General features: G+C 39.7%; 1 protein-coding gene across 3 annotated transcripts in view; it reads right to left on the reverse strand.

The window, feature by feature from the left end:
- nfic (nuclear factor I/C) overlaps window positions 1-18,002 on the reverse strand; it is a 436,701-nt gene that overhangs the window by 396,898 nt on the left and 21,801 nt on the right. The gene's annotated exons all lie outside the window — the stretch shown is intronic.

The raw sequence follows: 18,002 nt of genomic DNA on the forward strand, positions 1-18,002 counted from the left end.
TTCTGTTTCATTGTAAGGCAGGTGGGGTTCAGTGCACACAAGCTTACCTTAGTGCCACGCAGTCTTTTGGTTTTATTGAACAGTTACTTGGACATCTAGCGTGAAATACAATATTGGTAATGGGGTTGTTACATACCAGCTAAAGATCCAGTGAGAACCTCAAGTCGTCTCTTTTCACATAGGCCTGCCACATTAACTACCAATCTGGGCAGCAACTGGTCTTCTTCAGGATTGAGGGGCAGAGGTCCTGCTCACCAACAGCTGTGAGTCAATTAGGAGTTCGCAGTTCTTCACTGTTCAACAGCACCACTGGGGAGATGGTGGCTGCTGCCAGCAATGCACCCACCCAAGGTCCAGGATAGCCAAGGTACCCCAGGCAACGGTGATGGGATGGTGTCAGCAGCAAGGACATCAGGCTGGCACTCAGCAGGCGTCACCACCCCTTTCCGATGCTGAGTCCCTCAATCAAATACTGAGTGCTTTTGTAAAAGGACTACCCACAGAAATCTGCAAGCAACTGCAAAAGGATTTGTTTTTTAGGCTTCCCGCACAGTGAGTTTCCTGGTTGCCATTGGGTAAATACCGGTGATGGCATTAATTAGCCATTTCAGGACCTCAATTGGCAGTGGGCCAGGAAGGCTGCCCATGAATCTCCCCAACCCAGATTTAATTGAGGCAGAGGTATGAAGGGTGCATGGTCCCTACCCACTCACCCTCCCGCACATGAATGAGTCTCCCTGCCACAAATATTGCCATGAGGAAGGTCATCAAATTTGATGCCACAGTTCTTTACAGATGATAAAAAATTTAAAACTGAAATTTAACACATTTGTTCTGTCACTGAAAAGCCAAAGGTGCCACCTCAACCCTTATCAAAACCACACCTTAAATGTCCAGCAACATCACTTCTCAGTTAAAGTACAGTACTTCTGCTGAGGTTAGGTGAAAATACACCCAATCATTTCAAAATCTTGCAAAAAAAACCCAGATAACAGAATTTACCTAAACCAGTAGCCTGTTAAAATGACCCAGTTTTATTTTAGCTTTTGATGGAATAAGTGTCTGATTTCCATCAGTGTTTTTTGAATAAAAATACACAAGACAAGAAAATTTTTATTCTGTCACAACTCATCAGTTTGCACTGTGATAACAATCCTTTTAACATTTTGAGAATTTTATCTTTTGAGTTTAAGTTTGGGGAATGCTGTAAAGTAAGAACAATCTTTTACTCATATTGAACAAAAAAAAACAGAAGTTCGTAACAGATTATGTACATTTTTCCATGATTTACAGTTACAAATCACCATTTATATAGAGAACAGTGAAGATATAGTCCTATTGATTACCCAGTCATAACATTTTAAGTAATTGACATCCATGATGGCTACATGTGGTTTTCTTTTTATTTCTTTATGAGAATCATTTGCTCTTTTGTGGCATGCAACTAAAACCCACCTTTATATAGTACTTTTAATGTCACAAAATGTCCCAAAACCCTTTACCAGATTGTAATCAAGCAAAAACTGATTCTAACCTAAACCAAAGGAGATATTTGAACAGGTGAAAAATACTTTGTCAAAGAGATAGGTTTTAAAGGGGGAGTGAAAGGTAGAAAGACGGAATGGCTTCAGATGTGAACTGAAGAGGTCAAGGCATGGCCAACAACAGCAGGTGAACAGAGTAGAGTTGCAAAATGGTCCAGAATTGGAGGAACACAGAGATCTTGGGGAACTGTACCACTGGATGATGTTACAAAGAATAGGGAGGGGCAAGACCATGCCAAGAAGATGAAGCAGACATTTCAACAATTCCCAAATATTGACTGGAATCTCCCTAGGGTAAGAGGTTTAGATAGGGAGGAGTTTGTTAGGTGTGTTCAGGAGGGTTTCTTGACACAGTATGTGGATAAACCTACAAGAGGAGAGACTGTACTTGATTTGGTATTGGGAAATGAACCTGGTCAGGTGTCAGATCTCTCAGTGGGAGAGCATTTTGGAGATAGTGATCATAATTCTATCTCCTTTACAATAACATTGGAGAGAGATAAGATCAGACAAGTTAGAAAAGTGTTTAATTGGAGTAAGGGAAATTATGAGGCTATCAGGCAGGAAATTGAAGGCTTAAATTGGAAAGAGGTTTTCTCAGGGAAATGTACAGAAGAAATGTGGCAAATTTTCAGGGAATATTTGTCTGGAGTTCTGCATAGCAACATTCCAATGAGACAGAGAAGTTATGGTAGGTTACAGGAACTGTGGTGTACAAAGGCTGTAATAAATCAGGTCAAAAAGAAAAGAAAAGATTACAAAAGGTTCAGAGAGCTAAGTAATATTAGAGATCTAGAAGAGTATATGGCTAATAGGAAGGATCTTAAGAAGGAAATTAGGAGAGCCAGAAGGGATCATGAGAAGGCCTTGGTTGGATTAAGGAAAACCCAAGGCATTCTACAAGTATGTGAAGAGCAAGAGGATAAGATGTGAAAGAATAGGACCTATCAAGTGTGACAGTGGGAAAGTTTTTATGGGACCAAAAGAAATAGCAGAGGTGCTTTACTTCAGTATTCACTATGAAAAAGGATCTTGGTGGTCGTAATGCAGACTTGCAGCAGACTGAAAAGCTTGAGCATGTAGATATGAAGAAAGAGGATGTGTTGGAGCTTTTGAAAGGCATCAAGTTAGATAAGTCGCCAGGACTGGATGGGATGTACCCCAAGCTACTGTGGGAGGCGAGGGAGGAGATTGCTGAGCTCTGGTGATGATCTTTGCATCACCAATGGAGACGGGAGAGGTTCCAGAGGATTGGAGAATTGCGGATGTTGTTCCTTTATTCAAGAAAGGGAGTAGAGATAGCCCTGGAAATTATAGATCAGTGAGTGTGACCTCAGTGGTTGGTAAGTTGATGGAGAAGAACCTGACAGGCAAGATTTCTGAACATTTGGAGAGGTATGACATGATTAAGAATAGCCAGCATGGTTTTGTCAAAGGCAGATCATGCCTTATGAGCCTGATTGAATTTTTTGAGATATGACTAAACACACTGATGAAGGAAGAGCAGTAGATGTAGTATATATGGACTTCAGCAAGGCATTTGATAAGGTGCCCCATGCAAGGCTTATTGAGAAAGTGAGGGGGCATGGGATCCAAGGGGACATTGCTTTGTGGATCCAGAACGGCTTGCCCACAGAAGGCAAAGAATGGCTATAAATGGGTCATATTCTGCATGGAGGTCGGTCACCACTGGAGTGCCCCAGGGATCTGTTCTGAGACCCTTACTCTTTGTGATTTTTATAAATGACCTGGATGAGGAAGTGGAAGAATGGGTTGGTAAGTTTGCTGATGACACAAAGGTTGAAGGTGTTGTGGATAGTGTGAAGGGATGTCAGAAGTTGCAGCGAGACATTGATAGAATGCAAGATTGGGCGGAGAAGTGGCAGACGAAGTTCAACCCAGATAAATGTGAAGTGGTTCATTTTGGCAAGTCAAATCGGATGGCAGAATACAATATTAATGGTAGGGCTCTTGGTAGTGTGGAAGATCAGAAGGATCTTGGAGTCCGAGTTCTTATGACACTCAAAGCAGTTGCACAGGTTGAAGCTGTGGTTAAGAAGGCGTATGGTGTACTGGCCTTCATCAATTAAGGAATTGAGTTTAGGAGCCGAGAGATAATGTTGCAGCTATATAGGACCCTGGTCAGATTCCACTTGGAGTACTGTGCTCAGTTCTGTTTGCCTCATTACAGGAAGGATATGGAAGCCATAGAAAGGGTGCAGAGGAGATTTAGAAGGATGTTGCCTGGATTGGGGAGCATGCCTTATGAGACTAGGTTGAGGGAGCTCGGCCTTTTCTCCTTGGAGAGACGAAGGATGAGGGGTGACCTGATAGAGGTGTATAAGATGTTGAAAAGTATTGATCGAGTGGATAGTCAGAGGCTTTTTCCCAGGGCTGAAATGGTTGCCACAAGAGGACACATGTTTAAGGTGCTGGGGAATAGGTACAGAGGGGATGTCAGGGATAAGTTTTTCACTCAGCACGTGGTGGGTGCGTAGAATGGGCTGCCAGCAACAGTGGTGGAGATGGATTTGATAGGGTCTTTTAAGAGACTTTTAGGTAAGTACATGGAACTTAGTAAGATAGAGGATTACAGATAAGCCTGGTAATCTCTAAGATAGGGACATGTTCGGCACAACTTTGTGTGTATTGTGCTGTAGTTTTTCTATGTTTCTATGTAACAATGTACTGAGAACTTTAGCCAATCCAGACCAGACAAGCATCAAAAATGCTAATGGATCTTCATCATCCATGAAAAAACGACTTGCATTTTTATAATGCTTTTTACAACCACCAGATATCTCAACCTGCTTTACAGTCAGTGAAGTACTTTTTGAAATACAGGTACAAATGCTTTTGAAATGCAGGAAACATGGGTTTTAACTTTTTGATGTACTGAAATTTGAAAAGTGTTTTGGTCAATTTTCAAACTCTAACCATACTTGTTGGTGGTACACTTGAACAGATTAGGTAAAATCCTGGATTAACAAACTAAGTTTGAAATACATGTTCCAAATTGGACTATCAAATTTTGTGAACAACAATGGCCAGATTAACAAATGACTATCATCATCTCTGGAAGCTAGGTTCAATACCAATATAAAATAGGAGCAATATATTCTCTAAGGCAGGTCTTGAAATTTCTTGTATTAATAGATTTAGTGTAGGCTTTTGCCAAATAATTAAAATGATTTAATCAAAGCCATGGTTATATTTAAAGTACAGTTATAGTGTTTCCTTAATGCCAACACCCAAGTATCTTTAATGACATGAATGTGGCAGTATAATTGAGCTGGATTGGCAGCCTGGATCTAGTTCCCCTGAAACACGAGGTGCAAACCATCTTAGATAAATAGTTCACCTCACACTGCCAATACTATGGCCCAAACAAATCTGGATTTTAAAAAGCAACCAAGGTGGGATTTTATAAACATATTTTCAATCTTTTGACACTATAAGAAAACGGATGCTTCGGCCCATTCTCTCCTGATATTAAAAATAAGCACTCCAAGGAGCTGTACTTCTATCCAAGTCAACGTGCACAAAGCTTCATTGTTGTTGAGTTCATAACACAAAGGACGGGCAACAAAACCTATCCTGGGTCTGCTGCCTTGACAGTTGCATAGCCACAACTCCAATCAGCAGCAATATTATAACCTTGACCTAAATAATTACAAAAATGCTGCTGCTGCTTCTAGCTTAACTCTTTCTAATGTGAACCAGCCAAAATTCCGGAGTGGAATTTCCCAGATATTCAGTGCCACACACAGGAATTGAATACTCAGAGGGGCTGATGCTTAGACAAGTTCAGCTCCTGGGGCAGCTTGATTTCAAAATTCCAAGGCAATTCCAGCATGTTTAGCTCACATGAACCATGCCAACACAAATGTGATATCTACCGTAGTGTGAAACTCTACTGTGCCCTTTTTTGTGCATTAATGTAATTGTCCATTTAAAGTATGAAATATACATTTAGCACCTTGCAAAGTAACACACTGGTTACAAGCCAATTAGCCTCCGCACATGTGGATTCCATCCTGCAGCTAGTATGAATTAACTGTTTCCTGTCTCATAAATGAAGACCAAAAATATACAGCTGTATCCGTTCTATAAGAATTGTGTATTCTATGGAATACTTACAGATTATCAAGTCTAATGGACATTCAGTCGATATGATGTTGAATAAATGCAAGGTCAAAACAGGGATTATTTTTGATTGATTAACAGATCCTGAAAGTCTTATGGCTGTTTTTTCCTTAATGCAATCAGTTTGGTGGAAGTAAAATGTTGGTGGGTCTTTGCATTTTAAATATATAGGTTCAGGCTACTTCAAATTACAACAATGGGGATGTGATCTTTCCCTTTTGATTCAGATTACTCCCATTAGGATGCTGACAATTACAGGGAGCACATTTCTACCAGCGTGTGGGGAAATTGCCAGCTCACACCAACTCCTTCAAACCTCTTCAGGAGAGCTTGAAATTCAATACTGATAAACAAGAGCGGCCATTAATCACAGTTACTGCCCAGTTAGTGCAATTATTTTTGCTATTAATAGGACACTTAGCAAGTGTTTCCAAACTAAACTAGTTACAGTTAAATGTACTAATGATGGGATGATTATCAAATAGAACTAATAGAAGTAGAATGTGTCCTCCATAAGACTTTCATTTCTCTTCAGTAGAACCATGTGTTATGGATCAGGAGTATACAGTATGTAAATAAATGTACATTCTTACATACATATCTTGTTGAACAGCACTGAGGTCTCTTTACAGTGTAGCCACAATAATCACCACAGTGTGGGTGGAGCTTTAGTACATAAAACAGCATTGTCAACTTGTAATCTGCTGATTTGAGCTCTTCCCACAGAACAGCAACCATAGTCAAAGATAATGTTTCTCAGCATTCCTGGTGTCATTCTTTTGTTTAAATTAGATGGCAAGTTTCCCAACCCCAAAAGTCTAACACTGTCCTAAAGTTCACCCGGGACTTAATTGTTTTCATGCACCATCATGGCCAGTTACAGAGACAAACCAACAGCCATGCTGTCATAATGAGTTTGTACAGATCTCACTAAAAATAGCATCCGAGACAACAGAAAAAAACAAAGTCATTTAGGCAACAGAAAGATCCAGTGCTGTATTCAGACTCTACACAAAACATCTGAGCTAATTTTAATTTTACTAGATTCATAGGCTTGTACAAGAATTGTGCAGGCAGACAACATAATTCCAGCCACGTGCACTCCAATAACAGACTAAAAAACAAACTCAGAACTCAGTATCTTAATGAATCATTTGGTCAACTATAAATATATCTTTGGGTGCAACACTGTGGATCATTTATTCTAAAACATTCTTTGGTACTGCACAGAACACAATAGCTAAAAACAGAATCAAAGCAGTGTTAATATTTTCATATGCTACTCCACATGTAAAATCCTTAAAGTGGCTTTGCAGAGTAAATGTTGCAAGGATGTTTCCATGGGTGAGGAGCCCAGAACCAGGAGTTATAGTTTCAACCATTTAGCATCCAGATGAGGAGCAATTTCTTCACTCAAAGTTTTGTGAATCTTTGGCATTATCTATCCCAGACAGCTGTGGACGTTCAAATATTCAAGGCAAGAGATCGATAGGTGTTTGGATACTAAGGTAGTCAGTGGGATATTGGGATAGTGTGGGAAGGGATAGTGTGGCAAGGTGGAGCTGGGGTGGGTCAGCAACGGTCTTATTAAATGGCAGAGTTGGCGCAAAGGAAATTGCCTATTCCTGCTTTTAGTTTTACCAAATAAATGCTGCAATTTGTGTTCATGGATGAAAAATGGGTTTTCTGTATGAATTTAAAAATGTCAGCAGAAGATAAATGGGGAATAAACATCCCGTTGTGGTGATACCATTTTTGTGTCCACATAGACAGAAAGTACGCAATTACTACTTGACTAGTCATCCATAGCTGCCATTCAACCTCATAGGGCCAATCTAATCAGACGGGAGTAATCTGCTTGCAAAGCCAATCAAAGCTTGCATTAATATGGTGCATCAAAAGTTAAAAACAAAATCCCAAGAGACAAAATCACAGAGACAAAATTAGACAAAAATGGACACGAGGAGCCAAAAATGTAATCAGCAAAGTGGATTTTAAAGGCAGTTTAAAAGAGATGAGAGAGAGGTGGAACCAAACGAGTTTAGTGAGGGAATTCTGCAGCAATGGGCCTTGGTGGCTGTGGGTATAGCTGCCAATTCTTGGCAAAGAGAGGTGGAATTACATAATAGGCCATAGAAGGAAGAACAGAAAATTAAGGATGGCTTGCATAGTTGGAAGGAATAGAAGAAATAAAGAAAGACAAAATGCGAATATTAAGGGGATCAATTTAAATTAAAGTTTGGGAGACCCAAACGTCAGTGCAGGTCAGCAGAGTCAGGAATAGTGGTTAAGAGAAGCTAAATGTGGAAGAGATTATGGACAGCAGAGTTCTGGATGAGCTGAAGTTAACAAGGGGTGGGAGGATGGGATACCATCTGGAAAAGCATTGGAATAATCGAGTTTAAGTAAACAAAGTGATGAATGAAAGTTTCAATTGCAGATGCTGAAGTCAAGGATAGAGAGGTAGGTGATGTTAGGGAAGAAGAAGTAGGTGTTTTTGTGATAGAGTGGCAATGAGGTCAGAAGTTTAGATAGGATTGAATAGGATAATGAATTTGTGAACAGTCTGATTCAACCAGAAACAACAATCAGGGAGTGATGAAATCAGGGGCAGAAGTACAGAGTTTATGGAGGAAGCCAAGTACAATGGCTTCAATTTTCTTCATATCTAACAAGAGAAAATTTCTATTCAACACAGACTAAATATCAGACAAGCAAAATTAAAGCACACACACAGTGAAGGATCAATGGAAGTGTAGAGGCATTGTGGATCTCATCAGCATACACATAGAAGCTGCACCCTTTATTGTAACTGGTAGCATTTAGGGCCAGTGTGCAGACAGCGGAGCAGTGGAAGGGGGCCATAAATGAATAATTGGGGAACTCCAACGATAAGGCAAAAAAAACACCATTGCTGACTCAAGCAATGAACAAAGAGGTAACACTAGAGGGCAATCCCATGAGCTAGACAGCAGGAGTGTTTAAGTCTAAGGTCATTTATTGGTATCACAAGTAGGATTACATTAACACTTCAATGAAGCTACTGTGAAAATCCCCTGGTCGCCACACTCCAACACCTGTTCGGGTACACTGCAGGAGAATTTAGTGTGACCAATGCACCTAACCTGTGGTAGGAAGCCGGAGCACCCAGGGGAAACCCATGCAGTACCAGGAGAACATAGAAACTTCATACAGAGACAGACCCAAGCTGGGAATCCAACCAGGGCTCCTGGCGCTGTGATGCAGCAGTGCTAACCACTGTTGTCCCCAAAAGAACAACAGTCCAGTCAATCAAGTTAAAGCTTCGTATGAGGTCTTTGAGAGCAAATGCAACACGATCACAGTTACAGATGATAGACTGTGAAACATTTCTGAGGGCTGCTTTGGTGCTGTTACAAGAGGAGAACAGATTCCAAAGATTCAAATTTGGAGTTGGCTGAAAAATGGGCATGGATTTGGGTGATAACAATATACCCAAGGACATTAAAAAGGAAAGTGCAGTTAGAAATTGGCAGCATATTGCAAGGACAGAGGGGGCAAGGATGTTTATTCTCTGAGTAGTAAGGAGAGGGAACCACAGGCAATGTCAGATAGCAGAACAGAAATTTGGTAGCAACAGTTTAATGGCAATGGGGTGAATAGAGTAGATGAATCTCAGGGAAAAGATGGGCTTGGAGAGAAGAGTGAGCAGAGAAATAAGTAAAAGATATGGAATTGGAGCTGGGGCAAACTCTAAAGTTATCACTATAGTTGAATGAGTTACTTATTCAAAGTGGGTAGGGTTGACCATTTTTTTCAATATTCTCTTCACAGATTATTCCACTTCTGAATTAGTCCAAACCTAAATTGAGGAATATAGCATTTTTGTATTGGGTGGTTTTGAGGAAAATGGAGGGGGAGTTTCTCTGGGAATCGGGCATACCATCTCCAGAACAAGTATGAGGCTGCCGGGTGCAGAGGTAGGCTAGGTAGAAGGGCTGCTTTTGTGCTCTGGAATTGCATTGAAGTTTTTTGTAAAATGCAGTAAAATATGAAATAGCTATCCAGCCCTCACCCCTCACACATTTTCATGCCCTATCCATACAATCTATGGCCCCTCACATGCCCAATGCCAACTTATGCTCCTTTTCCCACCATCATGATCCTCATATCCTCAGTGCCAAGCTGTGCACTCCACTCACCATCATGCCCCTTTACAATACCAATGCCACTCCCTGTACCAGTATGAACATTCTATGGCCCTTTATAGACTCAAGCCAACTTTGTGCCAACTCATGCCAATCTACCACCCTGTGCCCTTAGGACCTACCATGACAACTTATCCAGTATCCATCATGGGCAGACTTCAGGAGCCATGATGAAATTAAATTAAATTTTATGTACTTATTGATGAATCCACTATTTTGTAAAAGGTTGCACTCATAAAAACCCCATTCACTACATTTAAATTCTGTCAACTGCATCTAATTAAAACTAACATTTCAGTTAAGTGCTTAATCCCTTATAAAAAGCAAGCATTAAAATTCATTGTCCCACTTCAAAGAGTATATCACCACTCGTAGCTGTGAATTGGAAGGCACCCTATCTGAAAATGGAAGATTGTGGAAAAAGTCATGCTGTGATTACCTGGTAACAGGTTATCCCAGGCTTATATGAACAGACAGAGTGAAATAGCAAGCAGTGTTTTTCTTAACCTGACATTTCTCAGAAATTTAAAGGACAGGAGTTTTAAATGCCTTGACAGTTTGACATTGCCTTTGACACTTCATTGTGATACTTCTAACAGTTACAGTGAATTTGCCAGTTACTGAGTTCTTGCACCTTTTACGCATATTCATGCCTAATTTATTTTAATCCCAAAGTGGCACCCTATCTTTCCCAAGGGGCACTTTACCTCTTCTGAGGGGCACCTGACCTTCCCCAAAAGACACCTGATCTCTCATAAAGGCATCCAATGACCATATTCAAAGGGGAACCCTACCTTGTCAAAAGAGTACCGCATGTCTCTAAAGGACACTACGAAGTTCAGATCTGCTCCAACCAGGTCTAACCTGGGCACATCATGTTTCACATGCCTGGCTCAACAAAATAACACGAGTCAAGGCATATGCTGATTTAAATGAACAGCTGCCTCTGCTCACTTACAGAAGCTAAACTTATGGAATATTGAGTGGTCTAGATAGAGTGGATGTTGGGGGGATGTTCCCAGTAATGGGAGAGACTACAACTCAAGGGCACAACCTCAAAGTGAAGGGGCGCTCCCTTAAAACTGAGATGAGGAAGAATTTCTTCAGCCTGAGGGAGGTGAATCTGTGGAACTCATTGCCACAGAGGGCTGTGGAGGCTGGGCCATTGAATATCTTTAAGACAGAAATAGATAGGTTTTTGATCAATAAGGGGATCAAGGATTACGGGCAGAAGGCAGGAGAATGGGGATGAGAATCGTATCAGCCATGATTGAATGATGGAGCAGGCTCAATGAGCCAAATTGCCTAATTCTGCTCCTATATTCTTATGGTCTTATTGTCTGTGGAACATGCCTGTGTGAATCCCAATGTGGAAACACTCGTACTCCGGACCCCTACAAAAATGGCAAGTGCCATCTTTGGGATGGGACTTCTGGATTTTGGACTCATCTGCTATTTTCACAAGCATGAAGATTCACCTCCAAAAATCTAGGTTTGTATCAGTGAGTTTTGTACAGAAGTAACACACAGAATTAAAAATTCAAAGTTGTTTAAAGAATAAAAAAAATTCTTATCCTATGCCAAATAAACACTCTGAGCAAAATTTGTTTTGGTGCACAAGCAGGTTTTTACTAGAAATGTGAAGGCAGACAGCATAACCGAACTACCAGGCCAGTAATCAAGGTAGATTGGTTAAGGTTCTCAAATGCAATAATCTAACATCAAAAACCCTGCAACTTACTGTTCATTGTATAAATCAAAGTTAAGTGCATACAGGTGGGGAACTCTCATTTGATAATTACTTAAACATAGATGAAGTGACACTTATTGACAATAAGTGACATTATTGATAGTAGTGAAAGGTTGTAGAATTAGGAGCTATACGTTTATACTGTCTCACTTTGTGAATAAATCTGAAATTGATTAAGGATTGATTTCTGGATTTCTCCTTCACCAACTGATTGTCAAAAGTTTAACAATGACTTCTACCCACCTACTATTTAGAAGTAATTCAAACAAGTATTGATGCTTAAGCCAATTGCATTGAGTCCTACATACTCTTAAAATGTCTTGTAAGAACAAGTCAATACTCTTTTGTGCTGTACCCTGGCAGGCAAGACAAAGTGCAGCATCAGGTCAAGAGGGCAGGGTCTAATTGTATCAGAGTACATAGATGTAATTCAGTCCCCATTTTTAGTGCTTCCTTATTTTTGTATGATACTGTGACTTCTCATTATTTACAGTTAATTGACAAAACTTGGGGAAATTTGCGAAATGGAGTTGATTGGAACAAAGGGGTTTCTCCACAAACAGACCAAGAAGTTGGCAGACATAAAAGAGAGGCATTCAAGGACCTGTGCTGACAAAAGGGCCTAATTACAGTGCAACAAGTTTAAGTTTCCATTATAAATGTGGACACAGGAATTTATAATGGAAGAAAAAGTTGGCACAGAAGTATGATTAAAAAACTAACAGGAAACAACATTTTATGGACAGGAAATATAGACAGATGTAAGATTATTAATATATTGAAGCTATGCAAATCAAATTGTAGAAACGTGACTGCTATCAAAGAGCTAAACATGAATGAAGCCCTTCAAATAAACTAATAATTTCAGCATTTTAGTACATCAATAGTTACTTTTGTAACTTGAAAAACCATAGTTACTTGCAGTCACTCTAGCCATAATTTGCTTTCTTAACTGGTTGTGCTAATTATTTTTTAAAGGCTGAGTTTGCTGCCAGTGTCGTGCATGCACAGTTAAAGATGATGTTTAGAAAGACTATACTTCTCCAAGTTGGTAGGCAGAAGGGCAGAATGGAGCTAGGGACTGAGATGAGGAGGGAAGGGAAGCCTCAGACTCATTCAGTAAAGGCTGCAATTCCAGATTACAACTTGCCTATTCAGCCTTTGGAACACTGGGGCTTCTTCTGGTTGGCTCTTATTCAGATCCCAAAGCTGTTCACTCAGTTTCTGAGTAGGCAGGCAGCTGGACAAGGCCTCTCCACATTTCTTAATCTCCCACTCTTCCCTCTAACCTGGGCCTGTCACTGGAAAGAAGCCCCAGTGCTGCAAACAGGGGATATTGAGGCTATATTCCGAAATGGTGGCCATCACCGGGTGGGCGAGAAGTCTCACCTCCCTCCTCATCCCAAAACTCTGAAGACTGCTGCAAATGACATCACTGGTTTGCTGCGCACGTGCGCATGGATATTGGCAGTCATCTTGCATTGGCAGGAGACAAGCGTTTTTTAAAATGGTAACATGGTCAAAGCAATGAAAACTACCAAGCTGATCTCCAGCAGATGCCAAGTCGGTCATAGGACATCTGCCAAGAAAATACTGAAACCCCTATCCAGAACATTTGCACCGTATGCCTGAGACAAAATCAGGACCCCTTCTGGGTTTCTTCCGTTCAAAATCGAAACAGGTAACTTTTGCCAAAAATAGCTGTCCTCCTCAGCTGAAAAGGAATTCCAAAGGTGTTCAACCCATTAATTTCCTGTCTTTTTATCTCATTATCACTTCGGTACAGCACTCCATTTCATCAGTCTTTTAGCACATCCGTGTTTCTTCAGAGCCAAAAACTTTGTAAAGCAAAATGATTTCTCACACACCTGTCCAGTTAATCTTTGAACAATTATTGTTTCTGGTAAAATAAATGATGTACATTTATGTTGGGCTGATGCAAATGGTATTTTAGCCTAAATGGATCTTGCATTAAAAGTAAGTAAATTAAGACAAATGTAGACACTTCTCTACTTAAAAGAAATGTTGAACTCTTTGGCTTTTTATGTTTTTCTCTCCTCCCATGATCTCACATTACCTGCAGTCCAGAAGGTGGTCACTCCTGATATTTGCTTTTTCTTTTAAGGAAACCAGACTTTGTGTAGTAGTGAGCCCTTGCCCAATACTTGTGCATCTGTGATCCAAAGCTGGTAAAGCAAAACATTACAAATTCCCACTACAGTAGATTGCCACCTTTATTCTCTGCAAAGTACCACGAAGCATTAATTCTGATGTGGACTTTGCAATAGGTACACTTAAGTCTTTGTTGCCAAATATGCTCTGAGTCACACTGTAAAATAACTGGTGGTAAAACATACCACCAGGGGAACAAAATCACCCCTGGTCAACCATGACACGAGGAATCTCGTGGATCAGCTTTGGAGTCTGCACACTTGATAACTAATAGTTCCTGTTCCAGCTGGAAAACAAGGATCCATGCAAATACTCTAGAACTGTTTGCAGCAATGAAGAATTGAAGACATATCAATACTTCATTAAGAATTAAAGCAACTGCCGCTGGAAAACATAACCCTGCATGGTATTAGTTTCCTCATGAAGGTAACAAATCGTGATTCAATCTTCACCCCATAGCAATCCCCTCCCAAATCCCCCAAATGCATCTGAAAAAGAACTCCAATAAATTGCCACCTTCTTTCTCCTGTTGTGAGAAAGATTCCTTAAAACTTTACAATTCCTAGCAATTTGATTGCTTCAAGATCAGAGGGCTTTGTCATAATGGAAAGAGACATTAAGAGCTAAGTCTCCCTTAATCCCTTCTCCATCCAATAATTTTACAACTCCATTAAATTCCTTAACAACCCAAAGCAGCTAAAGAATTCCTAAAACATATTAGGGTTCAGTCGGATACCAAGAATGCCCCCAAGACCTCACACATAACAAAGATGGAGCAGAAATAGCTCAACTTGAACAAGCTCAGGAAACAAAAAAAATGTTCTTTCATCTTGCTGCAGAGAATCTACAAGCACATTGTATGTTTTATGTATTTTTATTCCTCTGCTTTGGTTTTTGCCTTCACACTGCCCATTTTCATGTTTTGACTAGTCCCAGCTGGCAATTTGCATAACTTGAATTTTCTCTAAAGGGCAATAGCTGCTGTCTCCAATTTACCATTGGATTACTCCCCGTACTATTTATACTAAACATAATTAAGAGAAACTGGGTATTCCTGCTAGTTCCTTGATTAACTCACTCATCCTGGAACTAAAGATATTGGACCATTAAAGCACTCTGAAGGTGCTTCTCTCATCAACGTGTAACCTCTATGAGCCTGAATTTATAAATCTGGAAAAATGTTCAGCTAACAAAGTGAAGAATCTTGTTTTCTTACTTGTTCTAAATTAGCATCATTAGTAATATCTAAATCTACTCATCCAGTCAAAGTAAATTCTTTCCTATGTTACTGATTGAATCATATCTGCTTGATATGATTCAACTTGGAACTTAATTACAATGATCTATGTATGTACAGCATTTCTTTGTACTTTGCTAATTGATACATGTGTTTACACCAATTTGATATAACTTCTATCTGCAATTATTGACTATTTAACCCTTTTTCCTTTCTTCATCATTATTCTGGATTAATCCTCAGAATGTTCTGAGTCTCCACATGTTTAACAGCACAATTAGTGTGTAACTGACAAGGGTAGTTCAGCCAAATCAAGTAGTGTGCTTTGCAATATATATTTCTACCATTTGGCTTATATTAGCCTCTGTCTCATTAAAGCTTGCTTGTAACTATTCTCTCATTTTGTTTGTTGCTATTTTAGTGGCTCAAAGAACTCAAGGATAAGTATACTCACCAGCAGGCCTCAATTATCAACATATGATACTTAAAATCTGTATGGTCACCATGACCTATATGCGGATGGGAATATGAATACTAGATTGGTCAGAGGGAATTTAAGATGTTCTCTCCTTCCAAGGAAAAAGAGCGAAATGTGTGGCAAAAGTGGAAAACCAGATGAAAAGATTTAAAATACACCATTATATATAGCATGTAGGAGTCTGTACAGATAGGAATGAGAAAGATTGTGCTCTACTGAAATTGTGCATGTTACACAAAGAAAGGAGAGCAAGGAACTGGAGGTTTTTCAATGAAACTATTTGTGGGTGAGTTAGGAATATGGAAAGAGTTTATGAGAACTATGGAACTTGGGGTTGAAGGTGATAGCCTGCTGGACAATGCATCATCCCTAAGATTCACTTACTTGCTGGGGTTTTGAACAACATGCTGCTGAAATCTACTGAGTGAAATGTGTGGCCAGCAGGCATGGCCAATAGATTCCCACCTGGCGTTCACTGAATGTTGGTCTGCAACCAGGAAGTGTGCGGGGAAGTCCCACTCTCTCATCAATTTCCTCCCTACCCTCCATGAAAGGAAGCCTTCTATTTTTGGCTCAATTACTAATTATGCAGGGAGTTGCAAGTGAGGATTCACATCATGGTATTATCTAAATGTGATATTACCAAGAAACTCAGTAAAGTCTCAGCAGTCATTGCTTCAAAATCATCCGCAGTATTTCAAAACAGTTCCAACATTCAAAAGCGGAGAATTACATGTGCCTGATAATTAGAGGTAATTACAACCTAACATCTAAAATGGGAAAACACTTGAGACTATTCTACAGAATACTAGAAATGAACAGGTAAATACCAAAGGCATCATAAGAAGTAATCAGCATGGTTTTGGAAGGAAATCATGTCTTACAAACTTACTCAAATTCTTTGAGATGATACCGAGTGAATGAGGGTAATACAGTAGTTTACCTGGATTTCTAAAAGGCATTTCTCAAAAAACACATTACATGAGGTCAGAAAAAGACTCTTAGTTAATAAAAGTCTGAAGAAAATGAGGTCTGACTTGGAAACACGGGTGAAAATTGCAGAACTCCCCTAGATTCCCATAATTCAACATTTTCAAATGGCATGGAACAGGGTCTCTGTAGTAGTTTTAACCTGTTGATACAAACCTATCTAGGAAGATGATAAGTAGAAATGTTACTATCTTCAGAGAAATTTGGACCAATTACATAGATAAGCTGAGAGATAGTTCAAAATCTGGATAAAAATAGATTCACACCAAAAGGAATAGATGCTTTAAACGTTCAGATAGCATGAAAATATCACCAATAATAAAATAGTGGAGGTGATGGCCTAGTGGTATTATCACTAGATTATTAATCCAGAAACCTGACTAATGTTTTGGGAATCCAGCCACAGCAGATGGTGGAATTTGAATTCAATAAAAAGAAAATCTGGAATTAAGAATCTCCTGTTGACTATGAAACCATTGTCAATTGTCAGGAAAATCCATTTGGTTCACTAATGTCCTTTAGGGAACAAAATCTGCCGTCCTTACCCAGTCTGGCTTACATGTGACTCCACAGCCACAGCAATGCGGCCTGCCCTTGGGCAACTAGGTATGGGCAATAAATGCCGGCCAGCCAACAAAGCCCATGTCCCATGAATGAATAAAAAATAGGCTGGAAGTCAAAGGACTTAGGTCAGTCTAAGGTAGCTAATACCAAGGTAGATCAGATACTAAGCAAGTCAGAACAGGTTGTACTGACATGGTATGAATCATTGTTGAGACTATTTCTAGTATTAGGCACGCAGTTTTGATAGCCCTACCTCAAAGATATACTGGAAAAAGTTAAGAGAACAGTGACCAGGATGATCCCAGGCTTCAGGGGGTTACTTTATGAAGAAACAAAGGTGTGGTTCAACTGATCTGCACAAGAAAATAAGATGCAATAATGGATGGCGTAGATGACGTGGAAATAAACATGAATGAACATAAAGACTAAAGGGACAAAGTGCAAAATCTCCAAGAGAAGGTTGCTGATTCAGGGGAACGTAAAATCTATTAAAAAAGAGCTGGTTTTTACCACGGTTTCTGGTATACATGCTAACAAACCTCTACATTTAAAAAAAACTCCAACCATTACCTTTCATTCTACTGGTGATGCTCTTAAATTTGCGGCCTCTGGTTTCTGACTCACCTTAGAAATATTTAACCACATTGATGGATCATTTTTCCAGAGAAAGTTGTGAAAGGAACATAATGTCCCAGTAGTAATGGATTAATAGGTGGTGCTGAAGGCAGATCCCAGATGGAATAGTTAGACAAGGACTTTAGAAGAGAAGGCTATATGGACTGACTGACCTGATTAGATTTATTTTACAGATAAACGTAGTGTGTGTTTCTTTAAATAAAATTTCAACACCATTTCAGCCCATAACTTTGCAGAACTTTGGCAAAGAGTAGTGAAACTGCTATGCTATTACAACAAGAAGGTGCGGCCTAGTGCC

This window comes from Carcharhinus amblyrhynchos, chromosome 26, assembly GCF_965287045.1.
Source record: "Carcharhinus amblyrhynchos chromosome 26, sCarAmb.v2.hapA, whole genome shotgun sequence".
Classification (NCBI taxonomy): domain Eukaryota; kingdom Metazoa; phylum Chordata; class Chondrichthyes; order Carcharhiniformes; family Carcharhinidae; genus Carcharhinus; species Carcharhinus amblyrhynchos.